The sequence below is a fragment of the Mycteria americana genome, chromosome 1 (genome assembly GCF_035582795.1).
Source record: "Mycteria americana isolate JAX WOST 10 ecotype Jacksonville Zoo and Gardens chromosome 1, USCA_MyAme_1.0, whole genome shotgun sequence".
Classification (NCBI taxonomy): domain Eukaryota; kingdom Metazoa; phylum Chordata; class Aves; order Ciconiiformes; family Ciconiidae; genus Mycteria; species Mycteria americana.
This window is the reverse complement of record NC_134365.1, coordinates 181,325,330-181,340,255: the sequence shown is the minus strand read 5'-3', so window position 1 is coordinate 181,340,255 and position 14,926 is coordinate 181,325,330.

Below are 14,926 nucleotides of genomic sequence, written 5' to 3'. Positions count from 1 at the left end.
CATCACCTCCATTACAAGCTTGGCTTAGTAATTTCTGTATCAGGAAATGCTATCAAGTTCCTTGTTCAAGTCTTGTAAAATACATTTTCTCTTACAGGCCACTCAAGGGCCAAAGTGCAGTAGCCTCCTTCCTTACAGAACTGTCTTTAGTTAGGAGTTGGCCTCAAGTTTATCCTTATCTCAATTCACAGGTATGGATCCAAATATCAGATATGCTTTTCAGAATTCACTTTTTTTTCTGTGTGATGTTATTGAGGGCTTTTTTCTTGGTTTGTCAATACTTGACCATGTTCAACTAGTCTTTATCACCCCTGGGGTTAAAGATTCTTCTCTGTATATGAACCTATTCATTCCACTAAGCTTGTCAACTGAAATTTTGCTGAATTGCAACTGCTGCTTTTTTCAGCTGATGAATGGAAATTATCTGGGGAAACAAACCAAATCAAGCCAGATCAGAACAATATTTTTTTAAAGTAGCAAAAGTGTACCTGAAATCCCTACAAGAGAAGCCTTGGAAATGTATGGATCAGGTCTGTATGTAGTGTACATCATGATTTTGGATTTACTGCAGCTGGGAGGATATGGACATTTGCTATAGATACGGACACTTGCTACTGGAGTTTGCAATAGGCACCAGTAGACATTCTTTGATTTTAAGAATCTGTGTGGGCTGGTGTGTGATGATATGTCTTTCTGCTCCTTTCTGGATTTCATACAGCACTACAGGGGTGCTTTTCCAGGTATACTTACTTTCCAAAGAGCAGTAGCTGGAAAAAATCATGCAGAGTGGCTCCCCGTATGACAGTGGCTCCTATTGAGTTCCTGAAGGTGAAGCAGAATCCTCTGATCTGTCAGACCATGTTTCCTGTATCCCACAGTGGAGCTCTTCCCCCAAGGAAATAAATAAATTCAATTTTTCATTGTAAAGGCAAAGTTAAGCCAGTATCTTTAAAGGTGAAACAAAGGATCCTTAGGATCACGTGAGCATAAACATATAGCACACTTGGAAGAGGTAGAAATAGTTCAGTGATTCTGGAAGAATTACTTGCATAGTAAAAACCTCAGCCCAATGGTTAGTTTGGGGAGCCTTCTAGCTCCCATGGTCTGGTGCTGCAGCTGAATGACTAAAATGTTACTGTCAGCAGGGCTCACTTGCTGAGCTGGATTAGCATCAGGTTAGGTCACCTTCAGAGCTGAACTAACTCATGTGCAGTCATCTCTGGTGTCTTTAGACCTTGTTTCCTTGAGCTTACAAGTCCAGAGCTAGTAAGGGCAGAGGAAGCTCTAGCCTGCTTTGACCTGCCAACATAGATACAGCAGCATATCTATAGATGACAGATGTGCAGTCTCCCGTATGGCTTGTTTAGGGGACACAAAGAAAACAAGCTGAAAACCTTTTACCCATACAAAGCAAAAGCAAAAGCTCCAGCCTCGTCCTTCATTTTCTTCACTGTCCCTTTCTTCTTCCTTCTTGTCCTTCATTTCCTAATGTCATGTAACCTCAGTGCCATGCTGGACTTGTTTACTCCTGAACTTTAGTTCACTGATGCCAGGTGATGAACCTTGTCAAGGGCTAGAGACAGCAGGCAGCATTAAGGAGAACATAATTTCTCTTTTTTCTCCTGATGCTTAAAACTAGAATACAGTCTGACAGACATAAAAAAATGGTTTCAGACCGGTACAGTACTGCCTTGTCACTATGTTTGCACAGGGAGGATGCTAGAGACACTAGCAAGGGCAGTGTGAAGAGAAGATTATCTGAGAAAGGTTGAGTGCCTGTCTCCTCCACAAGAGTTTGTTGTTCACCCCCCAAAAGACCTCTTGTGAAATAGTACCTCTGTGCTTAATTTCACGAGTGGAGCACAGGTCCTTCCAAGAACAGGTATGGTCATAAAAGAACAACCTGTTTACTGACAAAGAGAAAAGCAGTCATCCCTACTGGGAGCAGGTTGTACTGGCCCAAGCTCTAGGCCAGTAGAAATGGAGTAGCTGGATCAGTCTCCAAAAACTGCAAAGCAGAGCTTCATCCTCCCACCCCACATCTCTGTGCCAGCCATTATGTGTGATTTTACATGCAGTTTTCAGTGTAATCCACTGACCTGTGGCACTGTCCTCCCCTGTATCTGCTTTGTTATTTTCCAGACAGTGAATTTACAGCCCAGATTTGATTTTCACATAACCTGATATCTTTTGGGTTAGGATTATAAGTGCCCTATCCTCCTAGTTTGTGCAAAACTAACCTTGACCTCTCCCGTGTACAACTGACCTGAAGCATCAGGCCTTGACAGCTTCTCATCGATGGGAGGAGTTAAGGTTATGGTGCCTGGCTGGTTGGGCATTTTTCTGCCTTCACTGATTTGAGTTGCAGGCTTTAACAGACTTTTCATAAGCACATTTCTTTCCCCATCCCCTTTTTCCAAAACAGAACTTTGAAAGTGAAGATCTTCAAAGAAGTAAACATGGGTTGGCAGCCAGACCGTAAGTCACAGCAAGAGTCTTGCGGCGCATGACATTTTTGCACAGCTCTTATCTGTTCCACTCTACTGAGGACGTGTGGTTGTAGCCCTGTGCTGTCAGGAGTGTTTCCAGCTTGGAAAATGGAAATAGCATACCCGTAGCTATGCTGTAGGATTCTGGCAGCATACCCCAGAGCCTTCTAACGATAAAAAAGCCATGTCCAAAGGGTAAAGTAAAAACTGACTGACCATTATGGTGGCACCAGGAAGATTTGCTAAAATAGTGTTTCTGTTTGCTTTGAGAGTAGACGTAGGAAAGGATGTAGCACTTTGGTTTTAGGAATTTCAGTCCATTTTGGCAATTTTGGACACAAGTGAAGTGCCAGAATGAATGGAGAGAAACAGGGTGTGTTTGCATGACCTTTTGCAAGGCCATACAGAGGTACTGGCTGTGTTAGAAATGGAAAGAAGCAACCACCTGTGTTAGCTGTTTTCACCAGAGCTATCTCATCTAGCATTGCTCTGAAGTGTCTGCATTGCCTCCAGAAAGATGTGATTCACAGATGGTCTGTAGAGCACAGAACTGCTTTTGGCACCTGTAGGAAATTCCGAGGTGGACGATTGACTCTCCAAAAGGCCTGAAGACAGGTTTATGCCATGCAATAACATAATGTGCAAAGCTTCCTGACCTAATACTGACGAGAGCCGTCACGCCCCAACAGCATAGTGCAAGGGTAATGAAGAAAGAGAGGTGTGGGTCTCAAAAGCAATATGGCTGTTTCACTGTGGTGCCACTTCTGGACTAATAAATGCCGTCCTTCAGCTGCCTCCCAATTGCAAACGCGGCAAACCAAGCAGCAGCTGCAGGCTCTGTACCGACGGGGTTATGGTATCCTCGGAGTCCAGCTCTGTGGTGATGATCTTGCTGGGAAGGGAGAGCACACCCTGCCTCTGTCAGCTCTTGCCGACTGTGGTAATCGTATGACCCATCTCATTTCTGAAAATCAAACTGGGCCCAGTATGAGCTCACCTGATTTTTGAAATTTATGGAGGTTGCAGCAAAAGCCTCTTCCAAGAGGAGTTATTGAAAAGAAACAGGCCCCAGGAACTGGTGAGTTAGCTTTACGTCCAGCACAGCTAAACCACTCTGTAAACAAAATATGTTGATGATAATTTGCTTTCTGTTAATCTCTGTTGCTAAGACACCTCCATTTCAAAACCTGATGTGTTAGGAGCCAGATGCAGTGGAGCTTCCTTTACAAGGCCAAGTCTTGATGTGTGTGGCTGTGAGATTAGACCAGGGTCTGAAAGATGGTGGCCACTGAAGAGAAGAGGCATCCGCTGAGTCCCAGGGCAGGGGACTCAGTGGAGAACAGCACTGCCACCGAGTAGAGCTAAAATGGCTGGGCACAGTCCAGACCTTCATTTAAAATACAGGATACTTTCTTGAGCCAGAGGCTTCAAAGATAACGTGGAAACTGGATTGAGGTCCATTTTCCACTGAAATACATACTTCTAGTTAAACTAACTATTAAATGAATATAGAAACCTGTTTGTGGGACCCAGTCTCTTTGGCTCCTGTTCCTCTGAGTCTCATATTTCTGCAAGGGGTCTCACAGAAGTGGAACGCACCATACAATCCCGTGATAGCATAGGAATTTATCACTGCCCCAGTGGTTTCTGCTATTCCACTTGCAATGCAGGAATAGATTACATGTGGACCTAAGCATGGGCTCATGTAAGGGGGAAAGGGGCCTTTTCTCAGGCTATACTCCAAGAGCACAGGCACTCCCTTTGCTGGTAGTGACGCTCACTTTCCAAAATGAGGTCTTAGGTTATCTACACTTGGCTGGTAGCACTGCCTAGATATGGAATGAAGCACAGCATGGAAGAAATGAAGGGCTTTAAAAATGAAGGACTTAACATTGCATTTGAGAAGAATTCAGGATGCGACTAAGAGAAGGGGAACATTTCAGCTTCCATGCTCTCTAGCAGTGGCTGTCTCAACCACAGGAAAGATGGGAGAAATGGTAAGCAGCATATTCAGATAGTTTATGGTTTTTTTCTTTAGCTACCGTTGAGTCAGGTGCTATGATGCCAGGCATATTTACATCTGCTGGACCAAAATGACTTCATGAACAGTAGTCTTTTTGGACAAGTGTCTCAAATGCATCTTGGCAACAAATACCCACTCAAACCCAGCTATCATAGCTTCCCTCAAACCTTTCTGAAATCTAAAGACACAGCAACACACACAATCAAATTACTTCTTTATACTGCTGGCACGTATAGGATCAGAAGCATTTCTTTGCTACCCTAAGCCATCCCCAACACATTCCTATCCAGTCAAATTGTATTTGTGAGCCAATGGGAGAATTTAGAGTACTCAGGCTGCCTTGCATTGGTCATAATTGCACCAAGAACTTTGGTAGAAGCAACTTTTGCTAAAAGAGCTAATAAAGTATGTGCATCATTGTACAAAAAGCCCTCCTACTGAGCAGAAGGGGACTTTAAAACACCTCCAAAGTGAGAGGCAATAGACTGTAAGCCAAAGCACCTGGAATGTAGGTTTATATAGCATATTTCTGAGCAGCTTCTAGAGACTGGAATGCAAAGAAACCATCTTCTAGAAGAATAATACCATGCTGATACTCTTCCTAGAATGAAGCTGTTAGTGCATTTCATACCAGACTAGCAAAAGTGCTGCTCACACCATTTGATGCCTTCTGGGATGAATTAAAGCTATTACACTCATATTAAATAAGGGACAAGTTGCAGTATGTGTTGAAACAGCTTCACTCGTTAAAGATATTAGTCTAAATTTACAGCTCTCATAAGGAACTACAGCCCAGCTGGGCTCAACAGTCTTGCACTCTTTTACATCAGCAGTGAAATTCAGCCAATGATTCTCTGAGATATTTTTGTACTCTGTTCCCAAGCACTCATTTGGTTTCCTGGACCAGTGTCATTCTCCTAGATAAATAAAGTGCCACCAAGCTACCATGTTAGCCATTTAGATAATTTTTGGCCAAAGGAAAATACTTTCAGTTCAATTGATTTCTCGTAAAAAGCCTTTTTCCAGTGGAAAAATCTGCAAGATCAGACTTTTGTTCCTTTCAATGGGAAGAAACTGCACCTGAATATGTGGAAAATTTTATTGTCTGTGACACAATGGTTGCTGTTTACATTACGAACATAGGTCCCACCCTGAATGCACTAAGTGCATTAAGGCAATGCAGCTCCATAGATATGCTGTCAGGGTTTTGTGTTGACGCACCCAGCTTAGTTTAAATTTCAGTATCTTTGCTACCATGTTGCAGAGTAGCTGGGGTGCCAATATCGATGTAATCACTCAGGGTATCTGGTAGGCTGGGCAGCTCGCAATGATGCTCAAAAGACTATGGCAACACAGGGAATGGTGCCTGGGTACAGCTGGCATGGGTCTGTCTCCGTGCTGCCGTCAGACCTCCTACTGCAGTGGCATAACCTAATTCTGGCTGCAGACTCACACAGCTCTGGCCAGCAACGTTTTTAAATGGGAGTCTGATCTACTAAAAGTTTCCTAAATTTTATTATTGCTTTTTATTTCCTGTACCATTACGACAATGATTGTTTTATTTAGTTTTTGCATGTTGTCATTCAGCACTTAAACTTTCTTTGTACAGTACTTCTTTAGGGTCCTTTTTTTCTTCTTGCTTATCCTACCCTCACATTTTGTGTTTCTATTCTGCATTCATAGATTTATTTTCAACTGCCAACTTAAAACAGTCTCTTCTTTTTCACCAGGTCTAATATTGAAACTAAATCTGGAAGAAGGAAGGCTGAACTGCTATTGTGAGAAAAAGGAAGGATACATTCCTGTTGTGCAGAAAAAGTGATGTCTACCAGCAGTAGTACAAAGTAGCTACAGAAATGGCAATCAACTCAGAAGTTAGTCTCTTCATGCTTGTAGTATCTCACTGTTTTCCTCAGTCTTCCTGCTTCCATCTCCCAGATTGACAGCTGGGGGCTGAGAACCCTTTTCCTTCTCCAGCATCCAAAATTTGCAGTCTCTCAGGGTGGTATCAAGGGGCTGGAGGTGAGTTAAGGGCTGAGGATGCTCTGTGTGTGTGTGTATGTGTGCATGTTGGTGAGCATTTGTGTGGCAAACCCACCCCAAAGCCTAAACTGGAAACAGTTCTTAATAGCAGCCTCAGTGTACCAATGTCAGCTATAGCATCTTCACAACCTCAGGAGTTGGAGATATCAACTCCAGAGGCCCACCACTGTCTTCAAGATGCAGATGTGAGCCTTGTGTGACTTCCAGCCCATGGATACATTAGGCAGGAACTCTGGGAGCAGGGGCAGGTAGGGCTGAGAAGACCTAGCAGGGCCAAAGTCACAGTCCTCCTGCAAGGGCCACCCCTGTCCTGGTAGCCCCTGCTGACATCCTGCCTGAGCTTGGGTGTCTGGTCTTGGTGTGCATCGTGGAGGAAAGCACAGAGCAAATGACACGCATGACTTTTCCCTGTAGGACTGGCAGAATGAGCAAAAATTTTTCTTCACTATTCTGTTTGCACAATCTGTCCCCTGAGCAATTGCCCTCCCAGGAGTCTAGCAGGTGGAAGTTGTCCTCTCCTGCAGCATCCCACATCTAGCCCACATGGCTGGCAAAAACCCGTCAGACAACGTGTGTTGGGGCTGAGAGTCCATGTATATGGACTCTCAGCTTTGACACATAACCTTTACAACTCACCACAGAACTGTGCATCAACATCAAAGCTTTTACCTTCCACAGTTTTGAACTTCACATTGAAAAATTTTCTACATTAGTGTTCTTATTCCACAAAGTTTCTGAAAAATGCAGCTCATTTACTCCAAATATGCAATGTGGACACATTTATACTAACATAGAGGTGTTTATTGAAACCCACTTCATTTTGCACAGATTGTCACATTGATTTTTTGTGATTTACTGCTGCCTCAAACTCAAGATCAATAGCACCACTGTGAAAAATCTACAGATAGCCTGAAACTATATGCCTAACGCTGGCAATTTAACTTCCAACATCACCAGCTATTTCACTGCAGACCATTTCACCAAAAGTGTTCATTTACTCCTACTGTTTGAAAACTTGCTGGCATTTCACATGGTGTAAATATTTGCTGGGGGACCAGAGACGGGCAAGCAGTTCATATATGTGCTTCTGAAGTGATATAGTGGGAATCCATCTCCTCACACCTAGTCACAATTGTTGGTAACATGGTGTATTATTAAGAAAGGGGAAATGAGAGCACACTTTGCACCATTTTGCCGGTATTTTCAGCACTGTTCTGTAAAGAAAAGCTGGAAGAAAATTGAGTCCATACTATGTAAATAAACTAATTACTTCATTGATGAGTAATGTGTATGTATTTATACTAGCTCCTACTCTTACACGTGTATTTGTTTTTTAATTTTTTCCCGGTTCTTGGTATTTTACCTAAAATACTTGTTTACTTGATGAATCTCTCATGCAACTTAGGAATGAGGAGAAGGGAAGAAATAGACCTCAACAGCAAAGGAGGCAGTTAATGATGGGGGCAACAGAAGGGATATTCGTTATGGTAGCTGGCCATCAGTGGTCCTGTGTGGGCAAACAAAGCTGTCTTTTACCAAAGGAAAAAATGCTGGTCAAAGTTTCTAAGTTCATATTTTGCTCTTTTCCCTGAGAACCACTATGGGATCTCTGACTTGCAGCTCAGCAGCCATGAGACACCAGACTCAATTTTCAGTCTTTTTTGGAGCAGGCTTAGATGTTTGGAGCATCATTGAGATGTTCCTAGAATCTCCATAGGAAATTGGGTGCTGCTGCTGAATGCAGGTGTTCAGCAACTCTTGGGACAAGCCAATCCCATTTGGCTAGTACAAAGAGCATTTCTGTCCTCAGGCAGCTGTGGTGAGCTGTGAGACAAAACGTATCACTGGAAAAGCATGATTCCATAGAATTGTAGAATCGTTTAAGTTGGAAAAGATCTTTAAGATCATCAAGTCCAACTGTTAACCTAGCACTGTCAAGTCCACCACTAGACCATGTCCCTAAGCACCACACCTACATTGTCTTTTAAATAACTCCAGGGATGGCGACTGAACCACTTTCCTGGGCAACCTGTTCCAATGCTTGACAACACTTCTGGTGAAGAAATTTTTCCTAATGTCCAGTCTAAACCTCCCTTGGCACAACTTGAGGCCATTTCCTCTTGTCCTATTGTTGTTACATGGGAGAAGAGACCGACCCCCACCTCTCTACAACCTTCTTTCAGGTAGTTGTAGAGAGCGATAAGGTCTCCCCTCAGCCCCCTTTTCTCCAGGCTAATCAACCCCAGTTTCCTCAGCTGCTCCTCAAATCTGTGATCCAATTAATTTCTTTCATACAACAGCTTCCTATAGATTATACTCAAGTAATGTACTAAACAACACAGCAGTTTGGTATTAAAAGGAAGACATCCTTCAAGTCCTGTTGCATGATATGAGCACAGGACACCAGGAGTATGCTCTGATCAATATGCGTACACAGATAACTTGTACCTTTAGGGTCAAATTTAGCAGCAGAAATGAGAAACAAAACTATTAGATAAAGGGAAAGACAAAGCAAGATGCAAACAGTTTATGCATTCTAACACTGTATCAATGAGAAATGTATAATTTCTTTTGTTAAAATGACCCAATCAGTAATTTGCAGCTTAACAAATACGTTATATCCATATGGAGTATAATAATATTATAGCCTTAGAGTTCATCCCTCTGCACTCTCAAATTCATTGGACATACTAGTAGAGAATTTAACTGGAGGTTTTTGCTCTCCATACCTTTTCTGGAGTCAGTTATGCACTCAGACCTACTCAACGTCTGCTCCACCTGTACAACCCCAGTCTCTTGTGGTTTTGGCTTATAAACAGTGAACTACATTTGCCTACAGTCTACCCCTGTTTATGCATTGATTCTTGAGGTTTGCTGAAATGAGCTACTCTGGGGATTTGTAAAGGCAGAATAAACTGGTGAATAGATTCCTGGCCAAGGAGTCAAACACTTGGATATTTCTCTCTAGTTGCTGACATCTCATGTCACACATGGCAGCTGACTTACCACAAGCTCCCACCTTCCATGAGTACTCACCTATCTCAACCATGAAATAATAGACACTACATAAATCCCTATATTTGGGATTTTTATATGATTATAGAGGCTGTTTGCATCAGAGTATGCTTAATAGCTGTTGCCTTTGAAAGATCAAGCCACTGAGGGATGGATGTGGTCTCTTCATGATTCTCTGCTTTTGAGGAGGGAAACAAAAGTAATGCACTTTAAGCCCTCTCTCCAAAAACCAAGAGCAACAACAACAAAAAGCTAATGAAGTGATGAACTGGATGGCCTACCAGGGCAAAGAAACACAGAAAAAGCAAAACTATTGGGATGTCTGATTTTAGCAGATCATTTTGAATACCTCTAGCCTCACTAAGTAAAAGCCCAAACCCCCCAGAATTGTCATGACATTGCTTGTCTACTTTTTCATTTATATTCCTTTATTCTGGATTGTTTTCCAACTGAGACATTCTGGTTTTCATAGCTCTCTCTGAGCACAATGTAGGTAATGCAGTAGACATCCTAGAGCTATCTCTGCATACTTCTGCTTATACTTCTTTACAGCTAGAAAGCCATCATTTTCTGCTCACCAACTCACTGGTGTTTGAAAACTTCCCAGGAAAAAAAAAAAAGCAAAAATAATTGCAACTATTGTCATACAAAATGAAAACTGACCCCAGCATGAGTGGCAGGTTAGCAGGTCCCAAATTATTTATATGTTTTAACAACCATACATGCCAGAAATCTAATAAACAGGTGGTAGAAGGCAGCTGCCAGGCAATTGCATTTTAGAAACTGAATGCAGAAAAGCAGTTTGCAGATAACAAAAGGGACAGCAGCAGTTCTAGGCTAAGCACAGCTGGAAGACAAATCCACTCCTTGCTTGTGGTTTGTTTTCACCAAATGCCGTGTTCCTGTTTCTGCTGTTACAATGTGCAGAGGCCCAAACCAAAATGCGGGCTACACATTGTTATGTGTAAGCAAGGAACAGGTAGGCATGATGCTAACAAGTTGGCCCACAGTAAAATAATTTTGAATACCTACCAGGGGACTCCATATGTGCAATTTTTTATCTGATGTTTGAGGAAGTCACTTATCAAGTCTGCTTACCTGTGGACAAGAATTTTGAAATTCTGGAATAAAGCATTCCCACAGCTTTTTCACTAAGAATTTTAAATGAAAATATGTAGTGCAGTGAGGAGGAAGTATTCCCATTGCACAAGCTGAGGTTCACACTTTAGCCAGCTGCTTTTGTGAGGTTTTAGGTACATCCACTAAGGAAGTACAGATTCCTACAATACAAAACCTAATTTAAGTGCTCTGAATACCTCTGGAAGGTTCTATTTTTCTCCATCAGCTTCCAGATGGAATCCTAGAAGACTGGTTAGCAAGTCTTAGATCAGAAATGTGAATATTCTCTTCTGCTTCAACTTTTAAGAAGAAGCATTACATTGATGTGAGGTGTACATCTTATATCTTTCCCTCACTTTTTGCCTGTCTTGCCTGAATCACTGTCATATTGAGGCCAAGACTGTCTATTATGTTGTTTGCAGCAGAATGCTGTTGATTCCAGCTCAGCTCTTGGTCTTTACTGAGAAACTAGAAAACTGAGAACTGTATGAGAATTGAGTTTTTTCATGTACAACAACGCAATACTGAGGAAATGCAAGGAAAACCCTTCGCCCTGGTGTGCTCCAAAATAGCTGCATCCATCCAAATCAGCTGTAAGGGATTGTTCTGTTAAAAAAGTTAAGGCACAGGACTCTAATGAAATGCAAAGCAAAGATAAAAAGACCATCACAATACTACTTTAGCAAAGTAAAGTGTATGCAGAGCCAGCTCTGCTCTCTAGGTACAGCATTGGGGCTGGTTCGGTGAAGAACCTGCTGAAATCCAGTGGTTCAGTGATTAGGACACAAGATCTCACAGGTAAGGAGACAGGCAGATTGGTTATAGGGAAGGAAATTGGGTGGTGTGGTGCAACCAGAGCAGCAGTTGTGCAACTAAGCAGCACACACAAATGTCATGTATGCAGGATTTCTCCTAGACAGGATCAAATTTGTTGCTGGATAAAAACCATTCTGCAGTGCTAAATCCTGGGAAATAACTAAGTGAACTTTCCTTATGGCTGTGGTGTTCCCTGGGTCTTGCTGGTCTCGTGTCAGGATCCATCTCTCTTTTCCAAAGGACCGCAGGCTCTAAGTGCTCGGTTTGCTGGATCCAGCCTGCTGCAGTTAGCTGTCTCCCCTTCCCTTCCCAACCTCCCCAGCCCCCCACAGAGAGATGCTGTCCTTGAACGTTGTCTGACACGGTTAATGACTTCCCTCTTGCCCTGCTTTCCTGGCATGCCTGGCACTCTTCCAGATATTCTATATGTTCCATGGTGTGTCTATCCTTCATCATATTTCCTGGCTTGCTTCACCACTTTCCAACTAGTTCAATTTGTTGCTTATCAGATGTTGTCACTAAAAGTTTTTTCTGATAAGGGGGAAAAAAAAGCCCTAACCACTCTAATGCCTTTGAATCCGGTCCTCTGGATTTCACAGAACTGGCCCACCTGTGGATTTTAGTCTCTTTTATTCTATTGCTTTCAGCTGAAATACTGTTACCTTCTTTAAGAAAGGGTCTTACACTGGGATTGTATAGTACCGGCATCCAGAATGTCACACTTTGCACCTGTGAACAGCACTGCTTTTATCTTTTTGTCTGTCCATATAGCCATCTGGAGAGATGTATTTTATAAGCAGAGAGTACTTTGGCATATTTAAATAAGCTTTTGAGAGTACTTAGGAAGAAATAAGCTGGTTTTGTGTGGAAAAGAAAAAGATGAGGCCTCTGGTGCAGCCTGAATCCTTAAGCTGTGTAGGCTTATTTTATTTAACTAAATCGCAAAATGTCTAGAATGTTTCAAGTACCTCTTGTAAAGAAATAAGCATAATGTAACGTACTTATTAGCTAAGAAGTCAGGAGGAAGAAAACCTGCTATCAGTAGAAAGGATGTTGTTGGAGACAATTTTTCAAGCAACAAGGCAGACGGACAAATATTTTAGTGCCCAGTTCTGTCAAGCTGCTTGAACCAAGGAGAACTAGTCCTGAAATAATTGTGCAAGACTTATGTATGGGGAAACCAGGAAAGAGAAGTTAAAAGGAGAAAGCTAGAGCTGAAACAGAAAGTGGCTTTCCAGTCCATATCCACAGCAAATGTTTTACCACTACCAAAGATTTGCACAACTGGATTCAGAAAGAGCTGAAAACGTCTTGGTAAAACCTTGGCTGACATCAAGTCCTCTTTCTTGAGGACACCCAGATTATCCTGACAGAGCTAAAATACATACCTGCCCTGGAGCTGATAGAGAAATGATAAGAGCCTGTGGGTACCTACTGATTTAAAGAAATGCAGTAACAGTTAGTTCAGAGAACAGATGAGGTGCAGAAATGGTATTTGACATCAGTTCAATGTTCTGACCTCACTTGTCTTTGCTTTTTTTAGAATCGCCTGTGCCAGCTGTATCATGTCATACTTGCAGAAGGAAATTCAATAAGCACTACCGGTATTAATGGATACTTGTCCCTCCCTTATGACAAAACAGACTCTTGTTTAATCGCAGCCCATGTTTTTGTAATAAAAGTCTGAAAAAGAACATCAGCCATTTTCAGTTACTGATGTGACTAACGTTATGCAGACTCTTCTGTAGTGTTTTGCCCAGTTTCATTCAAATGCCTCTTTGAGCATTTAAATGAGCTTCCAGTATTTCTACTGAAAGACTCTTCCACAGTCTAATTATATGAAAATATTTATTAATAACTTGTGTTTTCAGTTCCTTTTTAAAAATATCTAAAAAAACCCATGCAAACAAGGCTGACTTCATTATAAACAAAACTCGGTTCAAATACAACTCACATAATTCTGTAGAATTTCCCTGTTTTCTCAGCCAGTCTGTTCTTTCATGTATAGATATATTGGCATTAAATTTGATTTACCATGTTTGAAAATAATTGGGTAGTGGATTTACAGGAGTTTGTATTGGGATGTATCTTTTTTCATTGCACCAATCTGACACAAATGTGATTTGCTGCCATATTTAACAAGATTAAGTGATCTTTGTTCCGTTTCTGTCCCTCAGTTCTTTCTGTGCAATTTAGAAGTTAGAATTTGAAGGAAAAACAGCTGACAACAAGAGAACAACACTAGCGTATTTATGTCTATTTTCCAGCAGCAGTAACAGGGAGAATATGAACATAGTGATAACAAGCTCATAAGGGTAGCGTCACCATGGTAAATTGTCAGAGTAACTCCTCAATAGGGCATGGGACTAAATTTAGAAGACTACACTGCTGGTGAGTCACTGATCGTTGCACAAGTAGCATGGTCTTCTGCTGTGAATATATATACTGTGTTTTGCGTACATGGGTATGCGGTTTGGCTGGGATCTAATTATACTGTTGTGCAAATTATATTTTACGTTTTCACAGGTGAGATGGAGTAAACAACAACCCACAACGGATCTGGATATTGGGGTTTACTTAAGAACCAGTGAGATTAAAGCTTTTACCCTGCTTGATTTCCTCACACACTCGCTCCCTCCCTTCCCACCAGTGCTATGTTCCCCAGGTCTCAATGTCCCTCCCCACAGGGAGGTGGCTGCTGGCCAGGGAAGGACAGACAGAAAGCCCTGTTGGGTGATGCTGTGCCACTGCTCACAGGTACCAGTCTCAGGTGTTAGCAGCCAAGGTCTCTGGTCATCCCCCAGCACTAGTGTCCGTGCAGTGCTCTGATCTCCAGGGTCTTCCAGGATCTTTTCTCCAGTCACGTTCTTTAGCACCTTCTTTCTGTGTCCTCCAGCCCCCAGATTTCCCAATTTAAATAGTCAATGTGCAGAAGCAAATGCATGATCAGCTCCTAATTGGTGGTTCTGTTTCACATCTTTTTATTACTTGGAGGAATCAGGACGTGCCACTGTTACTTAATCCCGGTGTTATCAAAATTTACAGCCAATCCTTACCAGTTGTAGCTAGCAGGCAGCAGGCTCGTGCTTGCTTATGAGTTCAAACGTTCAGTTTCAGATAGTCACCCACTCACCCACAGACATGCAATTATCTGCTGCCTGTCAGTGTTCACAATCTAAGTTATCTTCACCTACTACATTTATTTTGAAAAAAAGAAAGAAAGCTAAATCTTGATGGAAAAATAGCTGGGTTTTTTTCTGGAAACAAAGAATCTCAGCGACTCTGGTGCATCTATGTCGGTGATAACTATTAGAATGTCTGTTGCTTTAGGGGGATATCATGTAATAAGGCATGCACTAGTGTCACCTGGTTACTGTTGCACTGCAATGTCTCTGAAGTAGCAAACAAAGTGGGGTTTTTT